This window comes from Galeopterus variegatus, unplaced genomic scaffold (assembly GCF_000696425.1).
Source record: "Galeopterus variegatus unplaced genomic scaffold, G_variegatus-3.0.2 Scaffold196, whole genome shotgun sequence".
NCBI lineage: Eukaryota > Metazoa > Chordata > Mammalia > Dermoptera > Cynocephalidae > Galeopterus > Galeopterus variegatus.
In genome coordinates, this window is record NW_007726307.1 from 520,274 (window position 1) to 533,642 (window position 13,369).

The following is a 13,369-nucleotide window of genomic DNA, read 5'->3' on the forward strand; positions in this document are numbered from 1 at the left end:
GGAGAGAGAGGGAGAGCGAGAGAGAGGGGGACAGAGGGGGGGGAGAGGGAGGAGGGACAGGGAGAGGGAGAGGGAAGGTACCAGGGTCCTTTAAACAATCAGCTCTCATGGGAACTAATAGAGCAAAAACTCACTCACTACCCCTCCTCCCCCAGGGAGAGCATTAATCCATTCATGAGGGATCTGCCCCCATGACTCAGTTTCCAACACTGCCACACTGGAGATCACATTTCCACATGAGTTTTGGAGGGGACAACACATCCAAACTCCATCACCGGGGTACCACCTGCCTTACTCAATAGGGTTGTGAGGTTCACGTGAGAGGATTACGCCCGGTCTATTCTAGCATTAATCAAGTGAAGCATCACTTTGTCCAGCACAAATCCTTCAACATGGCATTGCAGTGACTGCCTTCCCTATCAAGATCTGGTCTCCATATATACAATCATTCCCAAATTGGAGAGACTGCAGTCCCTGAATCCATTTACTTGCTTATGCCACTCTCTCCCACTATGATAATGGTTTTCCCAAGTCTCCCACTTTATCAATTTATCCAAAAATCCACTCAGCACCTCCCTAACCACCCCAGCCACTGAACAACTCTAGTATTTTCTTTAAGCTATTGTTATGACTCTCATCTGCCCTGTTTTTACTATTCTTGAACCTCCAGGGCTCTTATTTTACATTCCCCACAGCTGCCAGTAGTGTTTTCTTATAGTAGACAATAAAAATCTGTCAAATGAACACAGAACATGTAGTTTATCACTCAGGAAAGCTATAGATATTAACCAACGGCCCAGAAGCATAACTTACATGCTATTAACAGTAACTTACTCTGCTAAGTTAGAACCAGAAAAATTTAAAACAAAAGTTTAAGTATATTTCAAGATCCATTCCAGAATAACGATTCACCTCTGCCCTCAAGGGGCTTAAAGTTGGGGAGGGACAAAGTCACATAATATAATTTCATTCAAATATACTCCATCAAATTAAGGTCCAAAGTAGACACACAAAGCTCAAGATCACTCAACCAAAAAGCTGGTGGTCAAACTCCAGCTGATATCTAAATGGTCAATCAGAACATGCAAAAGAGACCTAATTCTGGCACACATATGAGGGAATCTGATATCTTAAGGCGTCAAGTGGCAGCCTGAAGAAGAGTTCTGAACAAAAGCACCACCTACTATGGCTAGATTTATACCCCACAGATGATTCTTTTGGGCGAATTCCACCACCAGGAATGGGTGCAGATTATAATAGCAAACTAATCCACAATGGCAACTATGGAGGGCTAACTGCTTACTCACTAGATTGAAGCCATTCTGCATATTTAACACCAACAGATTTAAGTCCTATTTACAAGAGGTACTCTCAAACTATGACACGTTTTGCTCCAGGAACAACCTTCCCCCCACCCCTCAAGGTTTCCCTGCACTGGTAAGGAAACAGGCTGTGCCATGAGGCCATAAAGAAACAGGCTCCCATCAGAGTGGCTAAAATGAAAAAGAAAATAAAAAGTGTTAAAAAGGATGTGGAACATATGGAACTCTCATACACTGCTGGTAGGAGTGTAAACTGGTACATGAACTTTTGAAAACTGGGCGTATCTGCTAAAGCAAAACAGGTATTGTTATGGGCTGAATTGTGTCCCCCCAAAATTCATATGTTGAAATCCTAACCCCCACATCCGAATGTGACTTATTTGGAGATAGGGACTTTACAGAGGTAATTAAAGTTAAATGAGGTCATCAGGGTAGGCCTATAAGAAGAGGAGATTAGGATACAGATACATACAGAGGAAAGACCATGTGAATATACAGGGAAGAGAAGTCAGTCACCTACAAGCCAAGAAGAGAGGCTTCAGAAGAAACCAATCCTGCCAACACCTTGACTTGAGACTTCCAGCCTCCAGAATTACAAGAAAATACATTTCTGTTGTTTAAGCTACACAGGCTGTGGCATTTGTTAAGGCAGCCCTAACAAACAAATACAGATACATACCCTAAAACTCAGCTTTTCTAATTAATAAGTACATTACGATACATCATACAATAGAATACTATTGGGCAATGAAAACTCGACATAACAACAAAGTCTCACAAACAACACTGAGAAGAAACAAGATACAGAAGAACACATAGTGTATGATTCCATTTACACAAAGTCCAAACGAGGCAAAATTAGTCTATAGTGTTAGAAATCAGCAGACTGAATACTCAGGGGTAAGGGGATGACAATGACTTGAAGGAGGCATAAAAGGGCTTCTGAGTTTATGAAAACTCTCCAAGCTGTTCGCTCATTTGTGCACTTTACTGTATTAGTAAAATATAGAAACGGTTAGAGCACAGCCTCTTAATACCAAAATCACAGATTCAGATCCTCATACCAGTCGGCTGCTAGCTAGATTAGATAGATTAGATAGATAGATGACGAATTACTTAAAAATAAACGCAACAGTTTACTTCTCCAGTGTTACCATGGCAAATACACCTTTTTCTTGAGCTGGATGCATCAGTTTCTTCACCTGTTGTTATTAAACGTTTGAAAATACAGCTTGTTCCATGATCCCAGCTTCTCATCACTGAGTGTTTATTAGGAAAGGCCCACAGGCCAAAGGAACCAAGACTGTCCAGTCTCCTCCACAGTTGAATTCTCACACCATGTTTTGGGGGGTTCAATTTCATTAAAGTAATGTATAAAGTATACATTCAAAGGAAATAAATAACCAGTTAACACTCTGGTCTTCCTCTGGGTAATAAATCACAAATTTTTATCCTTCCTATATCTGTATTTTCCTTTAAAAAAAAAAAAAAAAGAACTGACTAGTTTAATAATCAGCAAAAGGACATGTCATAAAAAAAAATGTAGTGAGAGAAAGATACTTCTTCATAAGGGGTCAAATGTTGAGGCCTTTTGGGCACTAGTGTATAATGGAAAAGGCAGAACAGTGCACTGGAAAGAACACTGAGCTGGGTTTCAGCAGACCTAGATAAGCTTTCCATCTGGGCTACCTGAGCACCTGCTGTGGCTACCTCAGGCAGAAACAGAGCTGTTGTGAGCACCAAATGAAATATGTAATCTGTAAACACTACACAAATATTAAAAAGCATTTAAGGGTTCAGATCCACGTACTGGCCAGCCACCAAAAAACCCCCAAAACCCCAAAACAAAAACAATTTAAAGAAAAACATCGTGTAGGAAGATTTCCACAAAACATTAATGCTCTTTTAACAACCATCATGATGCAGGTCGGAGGATTTGAGAGTGGCTTTTAACCTTTGGGCTGCTCAGATGACCCAGAGTTATGTCAGTGGTCCCAAGATCTCTAAATGCAGATAGTATTGTTGGTAGGTTGACTAAATACCATATGTAACATGCACTATTTTTCATAAAGTCTATGCTGGGTTTTTTAAAGTTTAATTAATAGTAGTTTTGACATCAGGTACTCTCAAACAATTCAAACTAAAAAGTTTATCAAATGGAAATCAACTTTTTTTATGACACTTACACACAAATACTTGAAACCAATGATGTAACTATTTACTTCACTAAGTAATTTTCAAAGAACTCCTGAAGTGAGATGGGTAACCCCCAGAAGAAAGCAAGTAGTAAGAAGAAAATCATCTTTATTTGAAAGGCTGGGGCCGAACAAAGAACGTCCTTCACTCTATCTGGCAGCAGTCACACCAGCAAGACCATCTTAAAGACAAACAAAGCTGCAGAGTTCCTAATACTGCCCAGGTCCCCAGGTTTCCCTTCTATGCTTCCTCAGATTTGCTCTGTCTCTGCAGCAAGCAGTCCTACACGACCAGGAAATGGGCAGCAGATTCAGGCAAACTGATCTCCACAGCAGTGATGACATCACCAAAACAGAGAGCCCAGGCGAGACTCCAGGCCCCACGCGTTAAGTACTGAATCTTCAGGCAAATGGACTAGGCCAATTCCGTAAGTCACTGCTGGAACCAACTCCCAAGCTTCCTTCCTCCCCCAAAGAGACATTCTGCAAGTAGCTATTCTTAAATTTGTTTTTGAAATCACAGCCTGGAGTACTAAAATTGAAACCAGTCAGATACACTGTAAAAGCCTGTTTTGATTTCACCCACATCACTTTTACCTTTTGATTCACAAATCACACTGACCACAACCACCATTAAAAGATTTTAAAAATTTAAAAACAAGTTTTAAAACATATATACAAACTATTTTTTGTCTTTAATGCTATATACGTGAAAGAAAATCAGAATAGAGGGAATATGTGAGAACAAATAACTGAGAGATCAACACATGGCAAAACGTTTCTGCAGCAAACACACACAGAAGCACAGAGATCGATTAGACAGCATTAATAGATAAGGGACTGATAACACAAAGGAATGGATGCCTGAGAATACAATGGCAACCTTATACAGGAAATAAGAGTCTGCAGTCCCTTCAGCAGATGATGTCAGTGCCAGGGGAAGCACCTTCCTCAGGAGGACTCCTCCTACTCCTTACTTCCCCAGGAAAACCTCACCTGCAGCTCCCAACCCAGTATCTGCTCAAATCTATCTCAGCCATATTTGTTGAATTATATGGATGGAAAGTTGGACAATTTATCATAGGAAAATGATGAAATATTTACTTCAAATCCCAGAGAGGAATGGTGCATAAGGCTACTCTCACATATCTCACATATGGTCTGGGTTTGCTAGATCTTTGCATAGAAAGGTTAATGCAAAGTGCAGGGCCAAAAATGTTATTAGCACAGATCTCTTTGAAGACTTATTAACAGCTTATCTAATAACAAAAACTTCTTCACCTCAGTTGGCGGTAGGATCAGAAAACTGATTCAAAGCCACACTTCACTATAAAGCAATGGTCTTTAAGTATGGGTTTGGGGGCTTAGGCACAGTTGGCAAAAAAAAAAAAAAAAAAAAAGGAAAGAAAGAAAGAAAAAAAATTGCCCCAGATGCTTGCTAACAATTACCTGGAAGTTTGTAATAAAACTATTTTTAGAGGGCTTTCTCCCACATTCCACCTTTCTGTTTGTTTACTCATGCAGTTCTATCACAAATTTTAAACCTAAATCCCCTTTTAGAGAAGGGGATCCAGGGCATAGGGTTTTTACTTAGAATGGTATTGATGTTATGACTGGTAGGTGCTACATTATAAACTTTGTCAGCTGACAAAAAAAAAAAAAAATCCAGTGTGCCAAACTTTCCTTAGCTCAAAGACACTGCAGTGCAATGTAATGGCAGTGACATGTATGGACTCTCTTTTGAGTGAACAAAAAATGCCACTAGGGCAAAAGTAGAAACAAGTTTAGTGTTGAAGGTCACTCTTCAGAAGACATGATCAATGAAAAACTGTTAGATTATCTTCCGCACTCTTTCAAGAGCAAACCATATAAATGCTGTTGTTAAAATTAACGAAGTTAGCCAGAACACCAAACTGTTTGGATTACTATTACTTGCAGACATAAGAAATAATTCCTATTTCCAAAGCCTCACGTTCTACCACCAAGACATTCCACGACAGAAGTCCTGGCCATGATCACTTACCATTTTAAAATTCCTTGAGGACAGTAACCATGTCTATCTCCCTAAGCCAATATTCAGCAATGCCTGACACATGGTAGATACTCAAAACATTTCATGAATGAATGAAAAGGTGGTCATCATTACTCTCCTCTAAACTCAAACATTTCATGAGGCTACAGTACTTATTACTTACATATATTGGGATGGGTAGCAAAAAACAAACAAACCCCCCAAAAAGGGCAAATTAGAACAGGGTTGTGGGCACTAAGTTTTAATTTGGACAGTATTTTCCGGAGGAGGTGTACTCTTAAATCACTTTCCAGTTCTTAGATTCAAATCTGAACAAAACCTCCCAAGTTTGAAGAGAAAGAATATTAACATGAGACTTTATTAATCCATAGATGAGCACTTACCATTTTAAAATTCCTTGAGGACAGTAACCATGTCTATCTCCCTAAGCCAATATTCAGCAATGCCTGACACATGGTAGATACTCAAAACATTTCATGAATGAATGAAAAGGTGGTCATCATTACTCTCCTCTAAACTCAAACATTTCATGAGGCTACAGTACTTATTACTTACATATATTGGGATGGGTAGCAAAAAACAAACAAACCCCCCAAAAAGGGCAAATTAGAACAGGGTTGTGGGCACTAAGTTTTAATTTGGACAGTATTTTCCGGAGGAGGTGTACTCTTAACTCACTTTCCAGTTCTTAGATTCAAATCTGAACAAAACCTCCCAAGTTTGAAGAGAAAGAATATTAACATGAGACTTTATTAATCCATAGATGACAAGTCATGTGGCTAATCAGCTGTGTTAAGTCACAAGGAAGGGACAAGGGCCTGTTCTTTTGNGTGTAGGAAGATTTCCACAAAACATTAATGCTCTTTTAACAACCATCATGATGCAGGTCGGAGGATTTGAGAGTGGCTTTTAACCTTTGGGCTGCTCAGATGACCCAGAGTTATGTCAGTGGTCCCAAGATCTCTAAATGCAGATAGTATTGTTGGTAGGTTGACTAAATACCATATGTAACATGCACTATTTTTCATAAAGTCTATGCTGGGTTTTTTAAAGTTTAATTAATAGTAGTTTTGACATCAGGTACTCTCAAACAATTCAAACTAAAAAGTTTATCAAATGGAAATCAACTTTTTTTATGACACTTACACACAAATACTTGAAACCAATGATGTAACTATTTACTTCACTAAGTAATTTTCAAAGAACTCCTGAAGTGAGATGGGTAACCCCCAGAAGAAAGCAAGTAGTAAGAAGAAAATCATCTTTATTTGAAAGGCTGGGGCCGAACAAAGAACGTCCTTCACTCTATCTGGCAGCAGTCACACCAGCAAGACCATCTTAAAGACAAACAAAGCTGCAGAGTTCCTAATACTGCCCAGGTCCCCAGGTTTCCCTTCTATGCTTCCTCAGATTTGCTCTGTCTCTGCAGCAAGCAGTCCTACACGACCAGGAAATGGGCAGCAGATTCAGGCAAACTGATCTCCACAGCAGTGATGACATCACCAAAACAGAGAGCCCAGGCGAGACTCCAGGCCCCACGCGTTAAGTACTGAATCTTCAGGCAAATGGACTAGGCCAATTCCGTAAGTCACTGCTGGAACCAACTCCCAAGCTTCCTTCCTCCCCCAAAGAGACATTCTGCAAGTAGCTATTCTTAAATTTGTTTTTGAAATCACAGCCTGGAGTACTAAAATTGAAACCAGTCAGATACACTGTAAAAGCCTGTTTTGATTTCACCCACATCACTTTTACCTTTTGATTCACAAATCACACTGACCACAACCACCATTAAAAGATTTTAAAAATTTAAAAACAAGTTTTAAAACATATATACAAACTATTTTTTGTCTTTAATGCTATATACGTGAAAGAAAATCAGAATAGAGGGAATATGTGAGAACAAATAACTGAGAGATCAACACATGGCAAAACGTTTCTGCAGCAAACACACACAGAAGCACAGAGATCGATTAGACAGCATTAATAGATAAGGGACTGATAACACAAAGGAATGGATGCCTGAGAATACAATGGCAACCTTATACAGGAAATAAGAGTCTGCAGTCCCTTCAGCAGATGATGTCAGTGCCAGGGGAAGCACCTTCCTCAGGAGGACTCCTCCTACTCCTTACTTCCCCAGGAAAACCTCACCTGCAGCTCCCAACCCAGTATCTGCTCAAATCTATCTCAGCCATATTTGTTGAATTATATGGATGGAAAGTTGGACAATTTATCATAGGAAAATGATGAAATATTTACTTCAAATCCCAGAGAGGAATGGTGCATAAGGCTACTCTCACATATCTCACATATGGTCTGGGTTTGCTAGATCTTTGCATAGAAAGGTTAATGCAAAGTGCAGGGCCAAAAATGTTATTAGCACAGATCTCTTTGAAGACTTATTAACAGCTTATCTAATAACAAAAACTTCTTCACCTCAGTTGGCGGTAGGATCAGAAAACTGATTCAAAGCCACACTTCACTATAAAGCAATGGTCTTTAAGTATGGGTTTGGGGGCTTAGGCACAGTTGGCAAAAAAAAAAAAAAAGGAAAGAAAGAAAGAAAAAAAATTGCCCCAGATGCTTGCTAACAATTACCTGGAAGTTTGTAATAAAACTATTTTTAGAGGGCTTTCTCCCACATTCCACCTTTCTGTTTGTTTACTCATGCAGTTCTATCACAAATTTTAAACCTAAATCCCCTTTTAGAGAAGGGGATCCAGGGCATAGGGTTTTTACTTAGAATGGTATTGATGTTATGACTGGTAGGTGCTACATTATAAACTTTGTCAGCTGACAAAAAAAAAATCCAGTGTGCCAAACTTTCCTTAGCTCAAAGACACTGCAGTGCAATGTAATGGCAGTGACATGTATGGACTCTCTTTTGAGTGAACAAAAAATGCCACTAGGGCAAAAGTAGAAACAAGTTTAGTGTTGAAGGTCACTCTTCAGAAGACATGATCAATGAAAAACTGTTAGATTATCTTCCGCACTCTTTCAAGAGCAAACCATATAAATGCTGTTGTTAAAATTAACGAAGTTAGCCAGAACACCAAACTGTTTGGATTACTATTACTTGCAGACATAAGAAATAATTCCTATTTCCAAAGCCTCACGTTCTACCACCAAGACATTCCACGACAGAAGTCCTGGCCATGATCACTTACCATTTTAAAATTCCTTGAGGACAGTAACCATGTCTATCTCCCTAAGCCAATATTCAGCAATGCCTGACACATGGTAGATACTCAAAACATTTCATGAATGAATGAAAAGGTGGTCATCATTACTCTCCTCTAAACTCAAACATTTCATGAGGCTACAGTACTTATTACTTACATATATTGGGATGGGTAGCAAAAAACAAACAAACCCCCCAAAAAGGGCAAATTAGAACAGGGTTGTGGGCACTAAGTTTTAATTTGGACAGTATTTTCCGGAGGAGGTGTACTCTTAACTCACTTTCCAGTTCTTAGATTCAAATCTGAACAAAACCTCCCAAGTTTGAAGAGAAAGAATATTAACATGAGACTTTATTAATCCATAGATGAGAAGTCATGTGGCTAATCAGCTGTGTTAAGTCACAAGGAAGGGACAAGGGCCTGTTCTTTTGGAATCCAAAGATGCAGTCTTTTCAATAGCGGAGAACCAACTGACCAGACACCCATCCACTTAGGTTGCAAGAAAAGAGTCAAGTAGCAGGTTTGCCAGGCCTAACTCAATTGACAAAAAATTTAGGTAGCAAAATTTTTCAAGCATCAATTAAATACCTTGCCAAAATTCAACAGCTCTTACTTTAGTGACACTACACGACCATAATATGCTTTACAAGTCACAACTACAAATGTCATATCTTATAGCTTTAAGGTAGAACTAAAGCTACAAGAGAGGCTTTCAAACGACATCACTAGAAAGGAAGCGGAGGGAGGCAATGAAAGACAGACAACGGGTGACAAAAGATACATCTCAAGCTTTGGGGACACCTAAAAGCAGTACAATCTAGCAGATGGGTACAGTGCCCTGGAGTCTGACTGTCTGGTCTTAAATCTCCACTCTTAGCTCTGTGACCTTGGACAAATGACTTAACCTCTCTGTTCTTCAATTTCTCTATCTATAAGTGAGCACAAGAGTGGTACTTGTGGGTTGTTCAGACAATTAAACACAATAATCTGTGTAAAGTTCTTGCCATGAGGCCCAGCATACAATAAACGCTAAAATGTTTGCTATTATTTTTCCCAATACTCTTTTTCCGAACCAGTAGGTATGAAGCCGGAGCTGAATGCTGTAAGAGGCCCACAACACGGTCGGAATTCAAACACAGCTCTACAGCCACACATCCCAGTATGCCTGAAAACTTCTTTCAGGATTTACTGTAACGTGCTAATGACAAAAAGGTGACTGTCTCCGCGAGCCAGAGGCATCTCACATGGGCACAGTGTTAGAGGCGAGCCCACAGCACGTGACTTGACTCACTGCCCTGACTCAGTGGCTGCCGGGGAACCTCTCCCACCAACGGGGTCAGGCTGCTCCCCTGGAGAGACAGACGGGACGCGACTCGGCCCCGGCGTTCCACGCAGGCAGCGGGCGGGTCGCCCTCCGGCCACCGCGTCCCGCAGCGGCGCAGCGCTGCCCACGTCAGGAGGCCCTCCAGGGTCTCGGATCCTGACGCCACCCGTAAACAAGCGCCCCGGGGTCGGCAACCCGGCCAGAGGTCACACCCGGCGACCTCTGACCTCTCCCGGACGGGCGCGGTCGGGCCTCCCTCTGGGGCCTGAGCGGTGCCGTTTCCCCTCGAGGCCTGGGCCCGGGCCCGGAGCCCGCCCCGGACGGGAGGACGCGAGGCCCCGGCGACCGAGGGGATGGGGGGGATGGGGCCAGGCCGCCGGCTCGGCTGGGCCCGCTGCTTACCGCGGCCGCTACGCTGGGGACTCCGGGCCGGGCACGTCGCGAGGGCTGCTGCCGACGAGGAGACGTAACGGGGGATGAGGGCAGAGAAGGCTTGAGGGCAGAGAAGGCTAAGTTCTGGCGCTAGCAGGTACCTCTGCGCTCTCCAAACCTTCAGCGCCACCGCCGCCTCGGGCTTTATGGCCAGACTCCGGCTTCGCTCCCACTTCCGCCACCGCCGCCGCCCCGAGCGGAAGTACCTGTCACGAGACGCCGGACGCGGGGGTGCGGGGGAGGAGCCGCCTCAGCCTCGCGTCCATTCCGTCAGCCTGGAGCTGAGGCAGGGTCACGTGGCACCAACATGTCCGCCCCCTGTGGGCGTCGCCATCTTTGGAGCTCGAACAGGAATCAGGACGGCGCCATGTTGGACCCGCAAGCCTATTACAGCAGCAGAATAAAGAATGCTGGAGACAGGAAGAGAGTAAACAGGCTCTTTCAGTAGTCCCTGTCTGGAAGGCCCTTATAAGTCAACCAAGTAGTACTGTTGTGTTCCCCGAGCTCTGCAGGATCTGTAAAACATGCTCCAGGAAAGGACTTTCCCAAGCAGAAATCTATGAGTAGTGCAAGGCAGTATTATTTGACAGACTGACAGAGGGGTGAGGAAGGGCAGTTACATTTACTGAGTACCATACTTTTGGATTGTCTCCATTTGTCCTTACTTTAACCACTTAAGGAAAGATTATTATCCCCACTTTACAAATAAGGAACTGAGACCCAGCGCAAAAGGTCACTTGACCTAGCTCACACAGTGAGTGGTAGAATGTGAACGTGAACCACCAAGGTCTGTCTGATGCCAATGTGTGTGATCTTTGTTTGTTTGTTTGTTACTTTGTTTGTTTGTTTTGGGCAGCTGGCTGGTACAGGGATCTGAACCTTGACCTTAGTGTTATCAGCACCACTCTCCCAAGTGAGCTAACCTACCAGCCATGTGTGATCTTTCCAGTAGACTGCAAATGACTGCACAAATTGTGTAGCTGGGTGATAGAGATGTGTGAATTAGACATTACCAGAACACTTTGGCAGAGGAGATAGCTCAAGAAAATGGAAAAAGAGCTGAAGGCTCTCTGAACTTACTATTAAAAGAGACTCAATAAAGATGGACCTGGTGAAGCTCTTTGGAGTGTGGAGCACCCTCCCAAACACCAGACCCATATGAACACATCAAGATCAGCTCAGAACTTTTATCTCCATCTTCAGCAACATATTCTTTTCATGGTTTTTTCCTATCTTGGTTGATGCAAATTCCATTCTTTTGGTTGTTCTGTCCAAAAACCTTAGAATCATTCTTAAGTCTAGTAGTGACTTAAATAGTGACCCCCCAAAAGATATGTTCCATGTCCCGGTACCTTTGAATGTGACCTGATTTGGAAAAAGGGTCTTTGCGGATGTAAGGATCTTGAAATGAGATCCTGGATTATCTAGGTGGGCCCTAAATTCAATGACCAGTATCCTTATAAGAAACACAGAGAAGAGACACACTGAGAAGAGAAGTCCATGTGAAGTTGCAGTCAGAGACTGCAGTAAGGCAAAGAATGCCGACAGCCACCAGAAGGTGGAAGAGGCGGGAAAAAAAAGACAGCTTTGTTAAGAACTTCTGGCCTCCAGAAATGTGACAGAATGTATTTCTGTGGTTTTAAGCAACCAAAATTTGTGGTAATTTTTTACAGCTGCCCTCGGAAACTAATTTAACACTCCTCTCTATTTCCTATACCCCTCATCCTCAGCCTTTAAAGTATATCCAGAATGTAACCATATCATTCTCCCGCTCAGACTTTTCCCACAGTTCAGAGTAAAAACTAAAAGGCTTTTTACTGAAAAGGTCCTACCTCTCCTGACCCCAAATACCTCTCTGACCTCATCTCCTACTAATGTCCCTTCTGATAACTCTGCTCAAACTCTAATAGTTTAAGAAGAGAAGGCACACATCTAGCTTGGACCTTTGTTTTTTTTTTTGTTTGTTTGTTTTGTTTTTCCCAAGTAAGGCCTACCATTTATTTATCATATGTAATTAGGAGTTACCTAGAAAATTCTTCATGGGCTATAATTTAATCAGAATTTGTATAATAATGGTCTTGATGTATAGGTTGGTTAATCCTGGTTTGTTTAAATTTACTTGAGGTATTTTTATTTTATTTTTATTTTTTATTTTTTTATTTTAACTTTTATTGAATCAAAATTGATTATACATATTTTTTGGTTTCAACATTGAGAAATGTTGATCAAATCAATATTACTAGCATATATATTGTTACAAATTGTAATTATTCTTTATGCCCTTTGTCCAATCCCTCCTTGTCCCCCTTTCTCTCCCCCCTCCCCCCTCTAATCACCCTAGAATTCTTCTCTCCTTCTGAAAGAATAATGGTTACTCTGTTGATTTGCTGCCTAAATGATCCGTTCAATACTGAGAGGCCTGATCAGGTCCCCCAATACTATCATAGAGCAGATGTCTCTTCTGTCACCATGAAATGGGCTCTGTGAAGACAGACATCCTCCTCCTTTCTTTATCTCTGCTGGTGACTCTCCTTGTGTCAACTCACTCCAGTGGCTGGCGGACCATCTGCATGGTGGTTGTGGCATCTAGCCACCTTTGCAGCAGCCATGGTTATTGTGGTAGCTATGGTGGCCCACCCACACGGAGGAGATGTTTTTGGCCTGCTCTGTGGCCTGGTTGTGGAGAGTGTCTAATCCCCAGTTCCATGCCCTGGGTTGCTGAGTGGGTCCCAAGGCACTGGCACAGTGTGCCTGGTTGTGGGAGGGGGGCTCTGGTCCCAGGCTCCATACCCTGGGTTCCCAGGTGGGCCCTCAGGTGCTGGCACAGGGTGCCTGGTTGTGGGAGGGAAGTCTGGTCCCCTTCTCCATGCCTTGGGTCCACA

General features: G+C 42.2%; 1 protein-coding gene across 1 annotated transcript in view; it reads right to left on the reverse strand.

Annotated features, from left to right (window-relative positions):
* The window catches only part of RAB7A (RAB7A, member RAS oncogene family), an 86,414-nt gene extending 75,723 nt beyond the window's left edge, over window positions 1-10,691 (reverse strand). Inside the window, exon 1 of the mRNA XM_008565275.1 lies at window positions 10,458-10,691. The gene's annotated coding sequence lies outside the window, so the exon portion shown is untranslated. The remainder of the gene's footprint in view (window positions 1-10,457) is intronic.
* Between the last annotated feature and the right edge of the window lie 2,678 nt (window positions 10,692-13,369).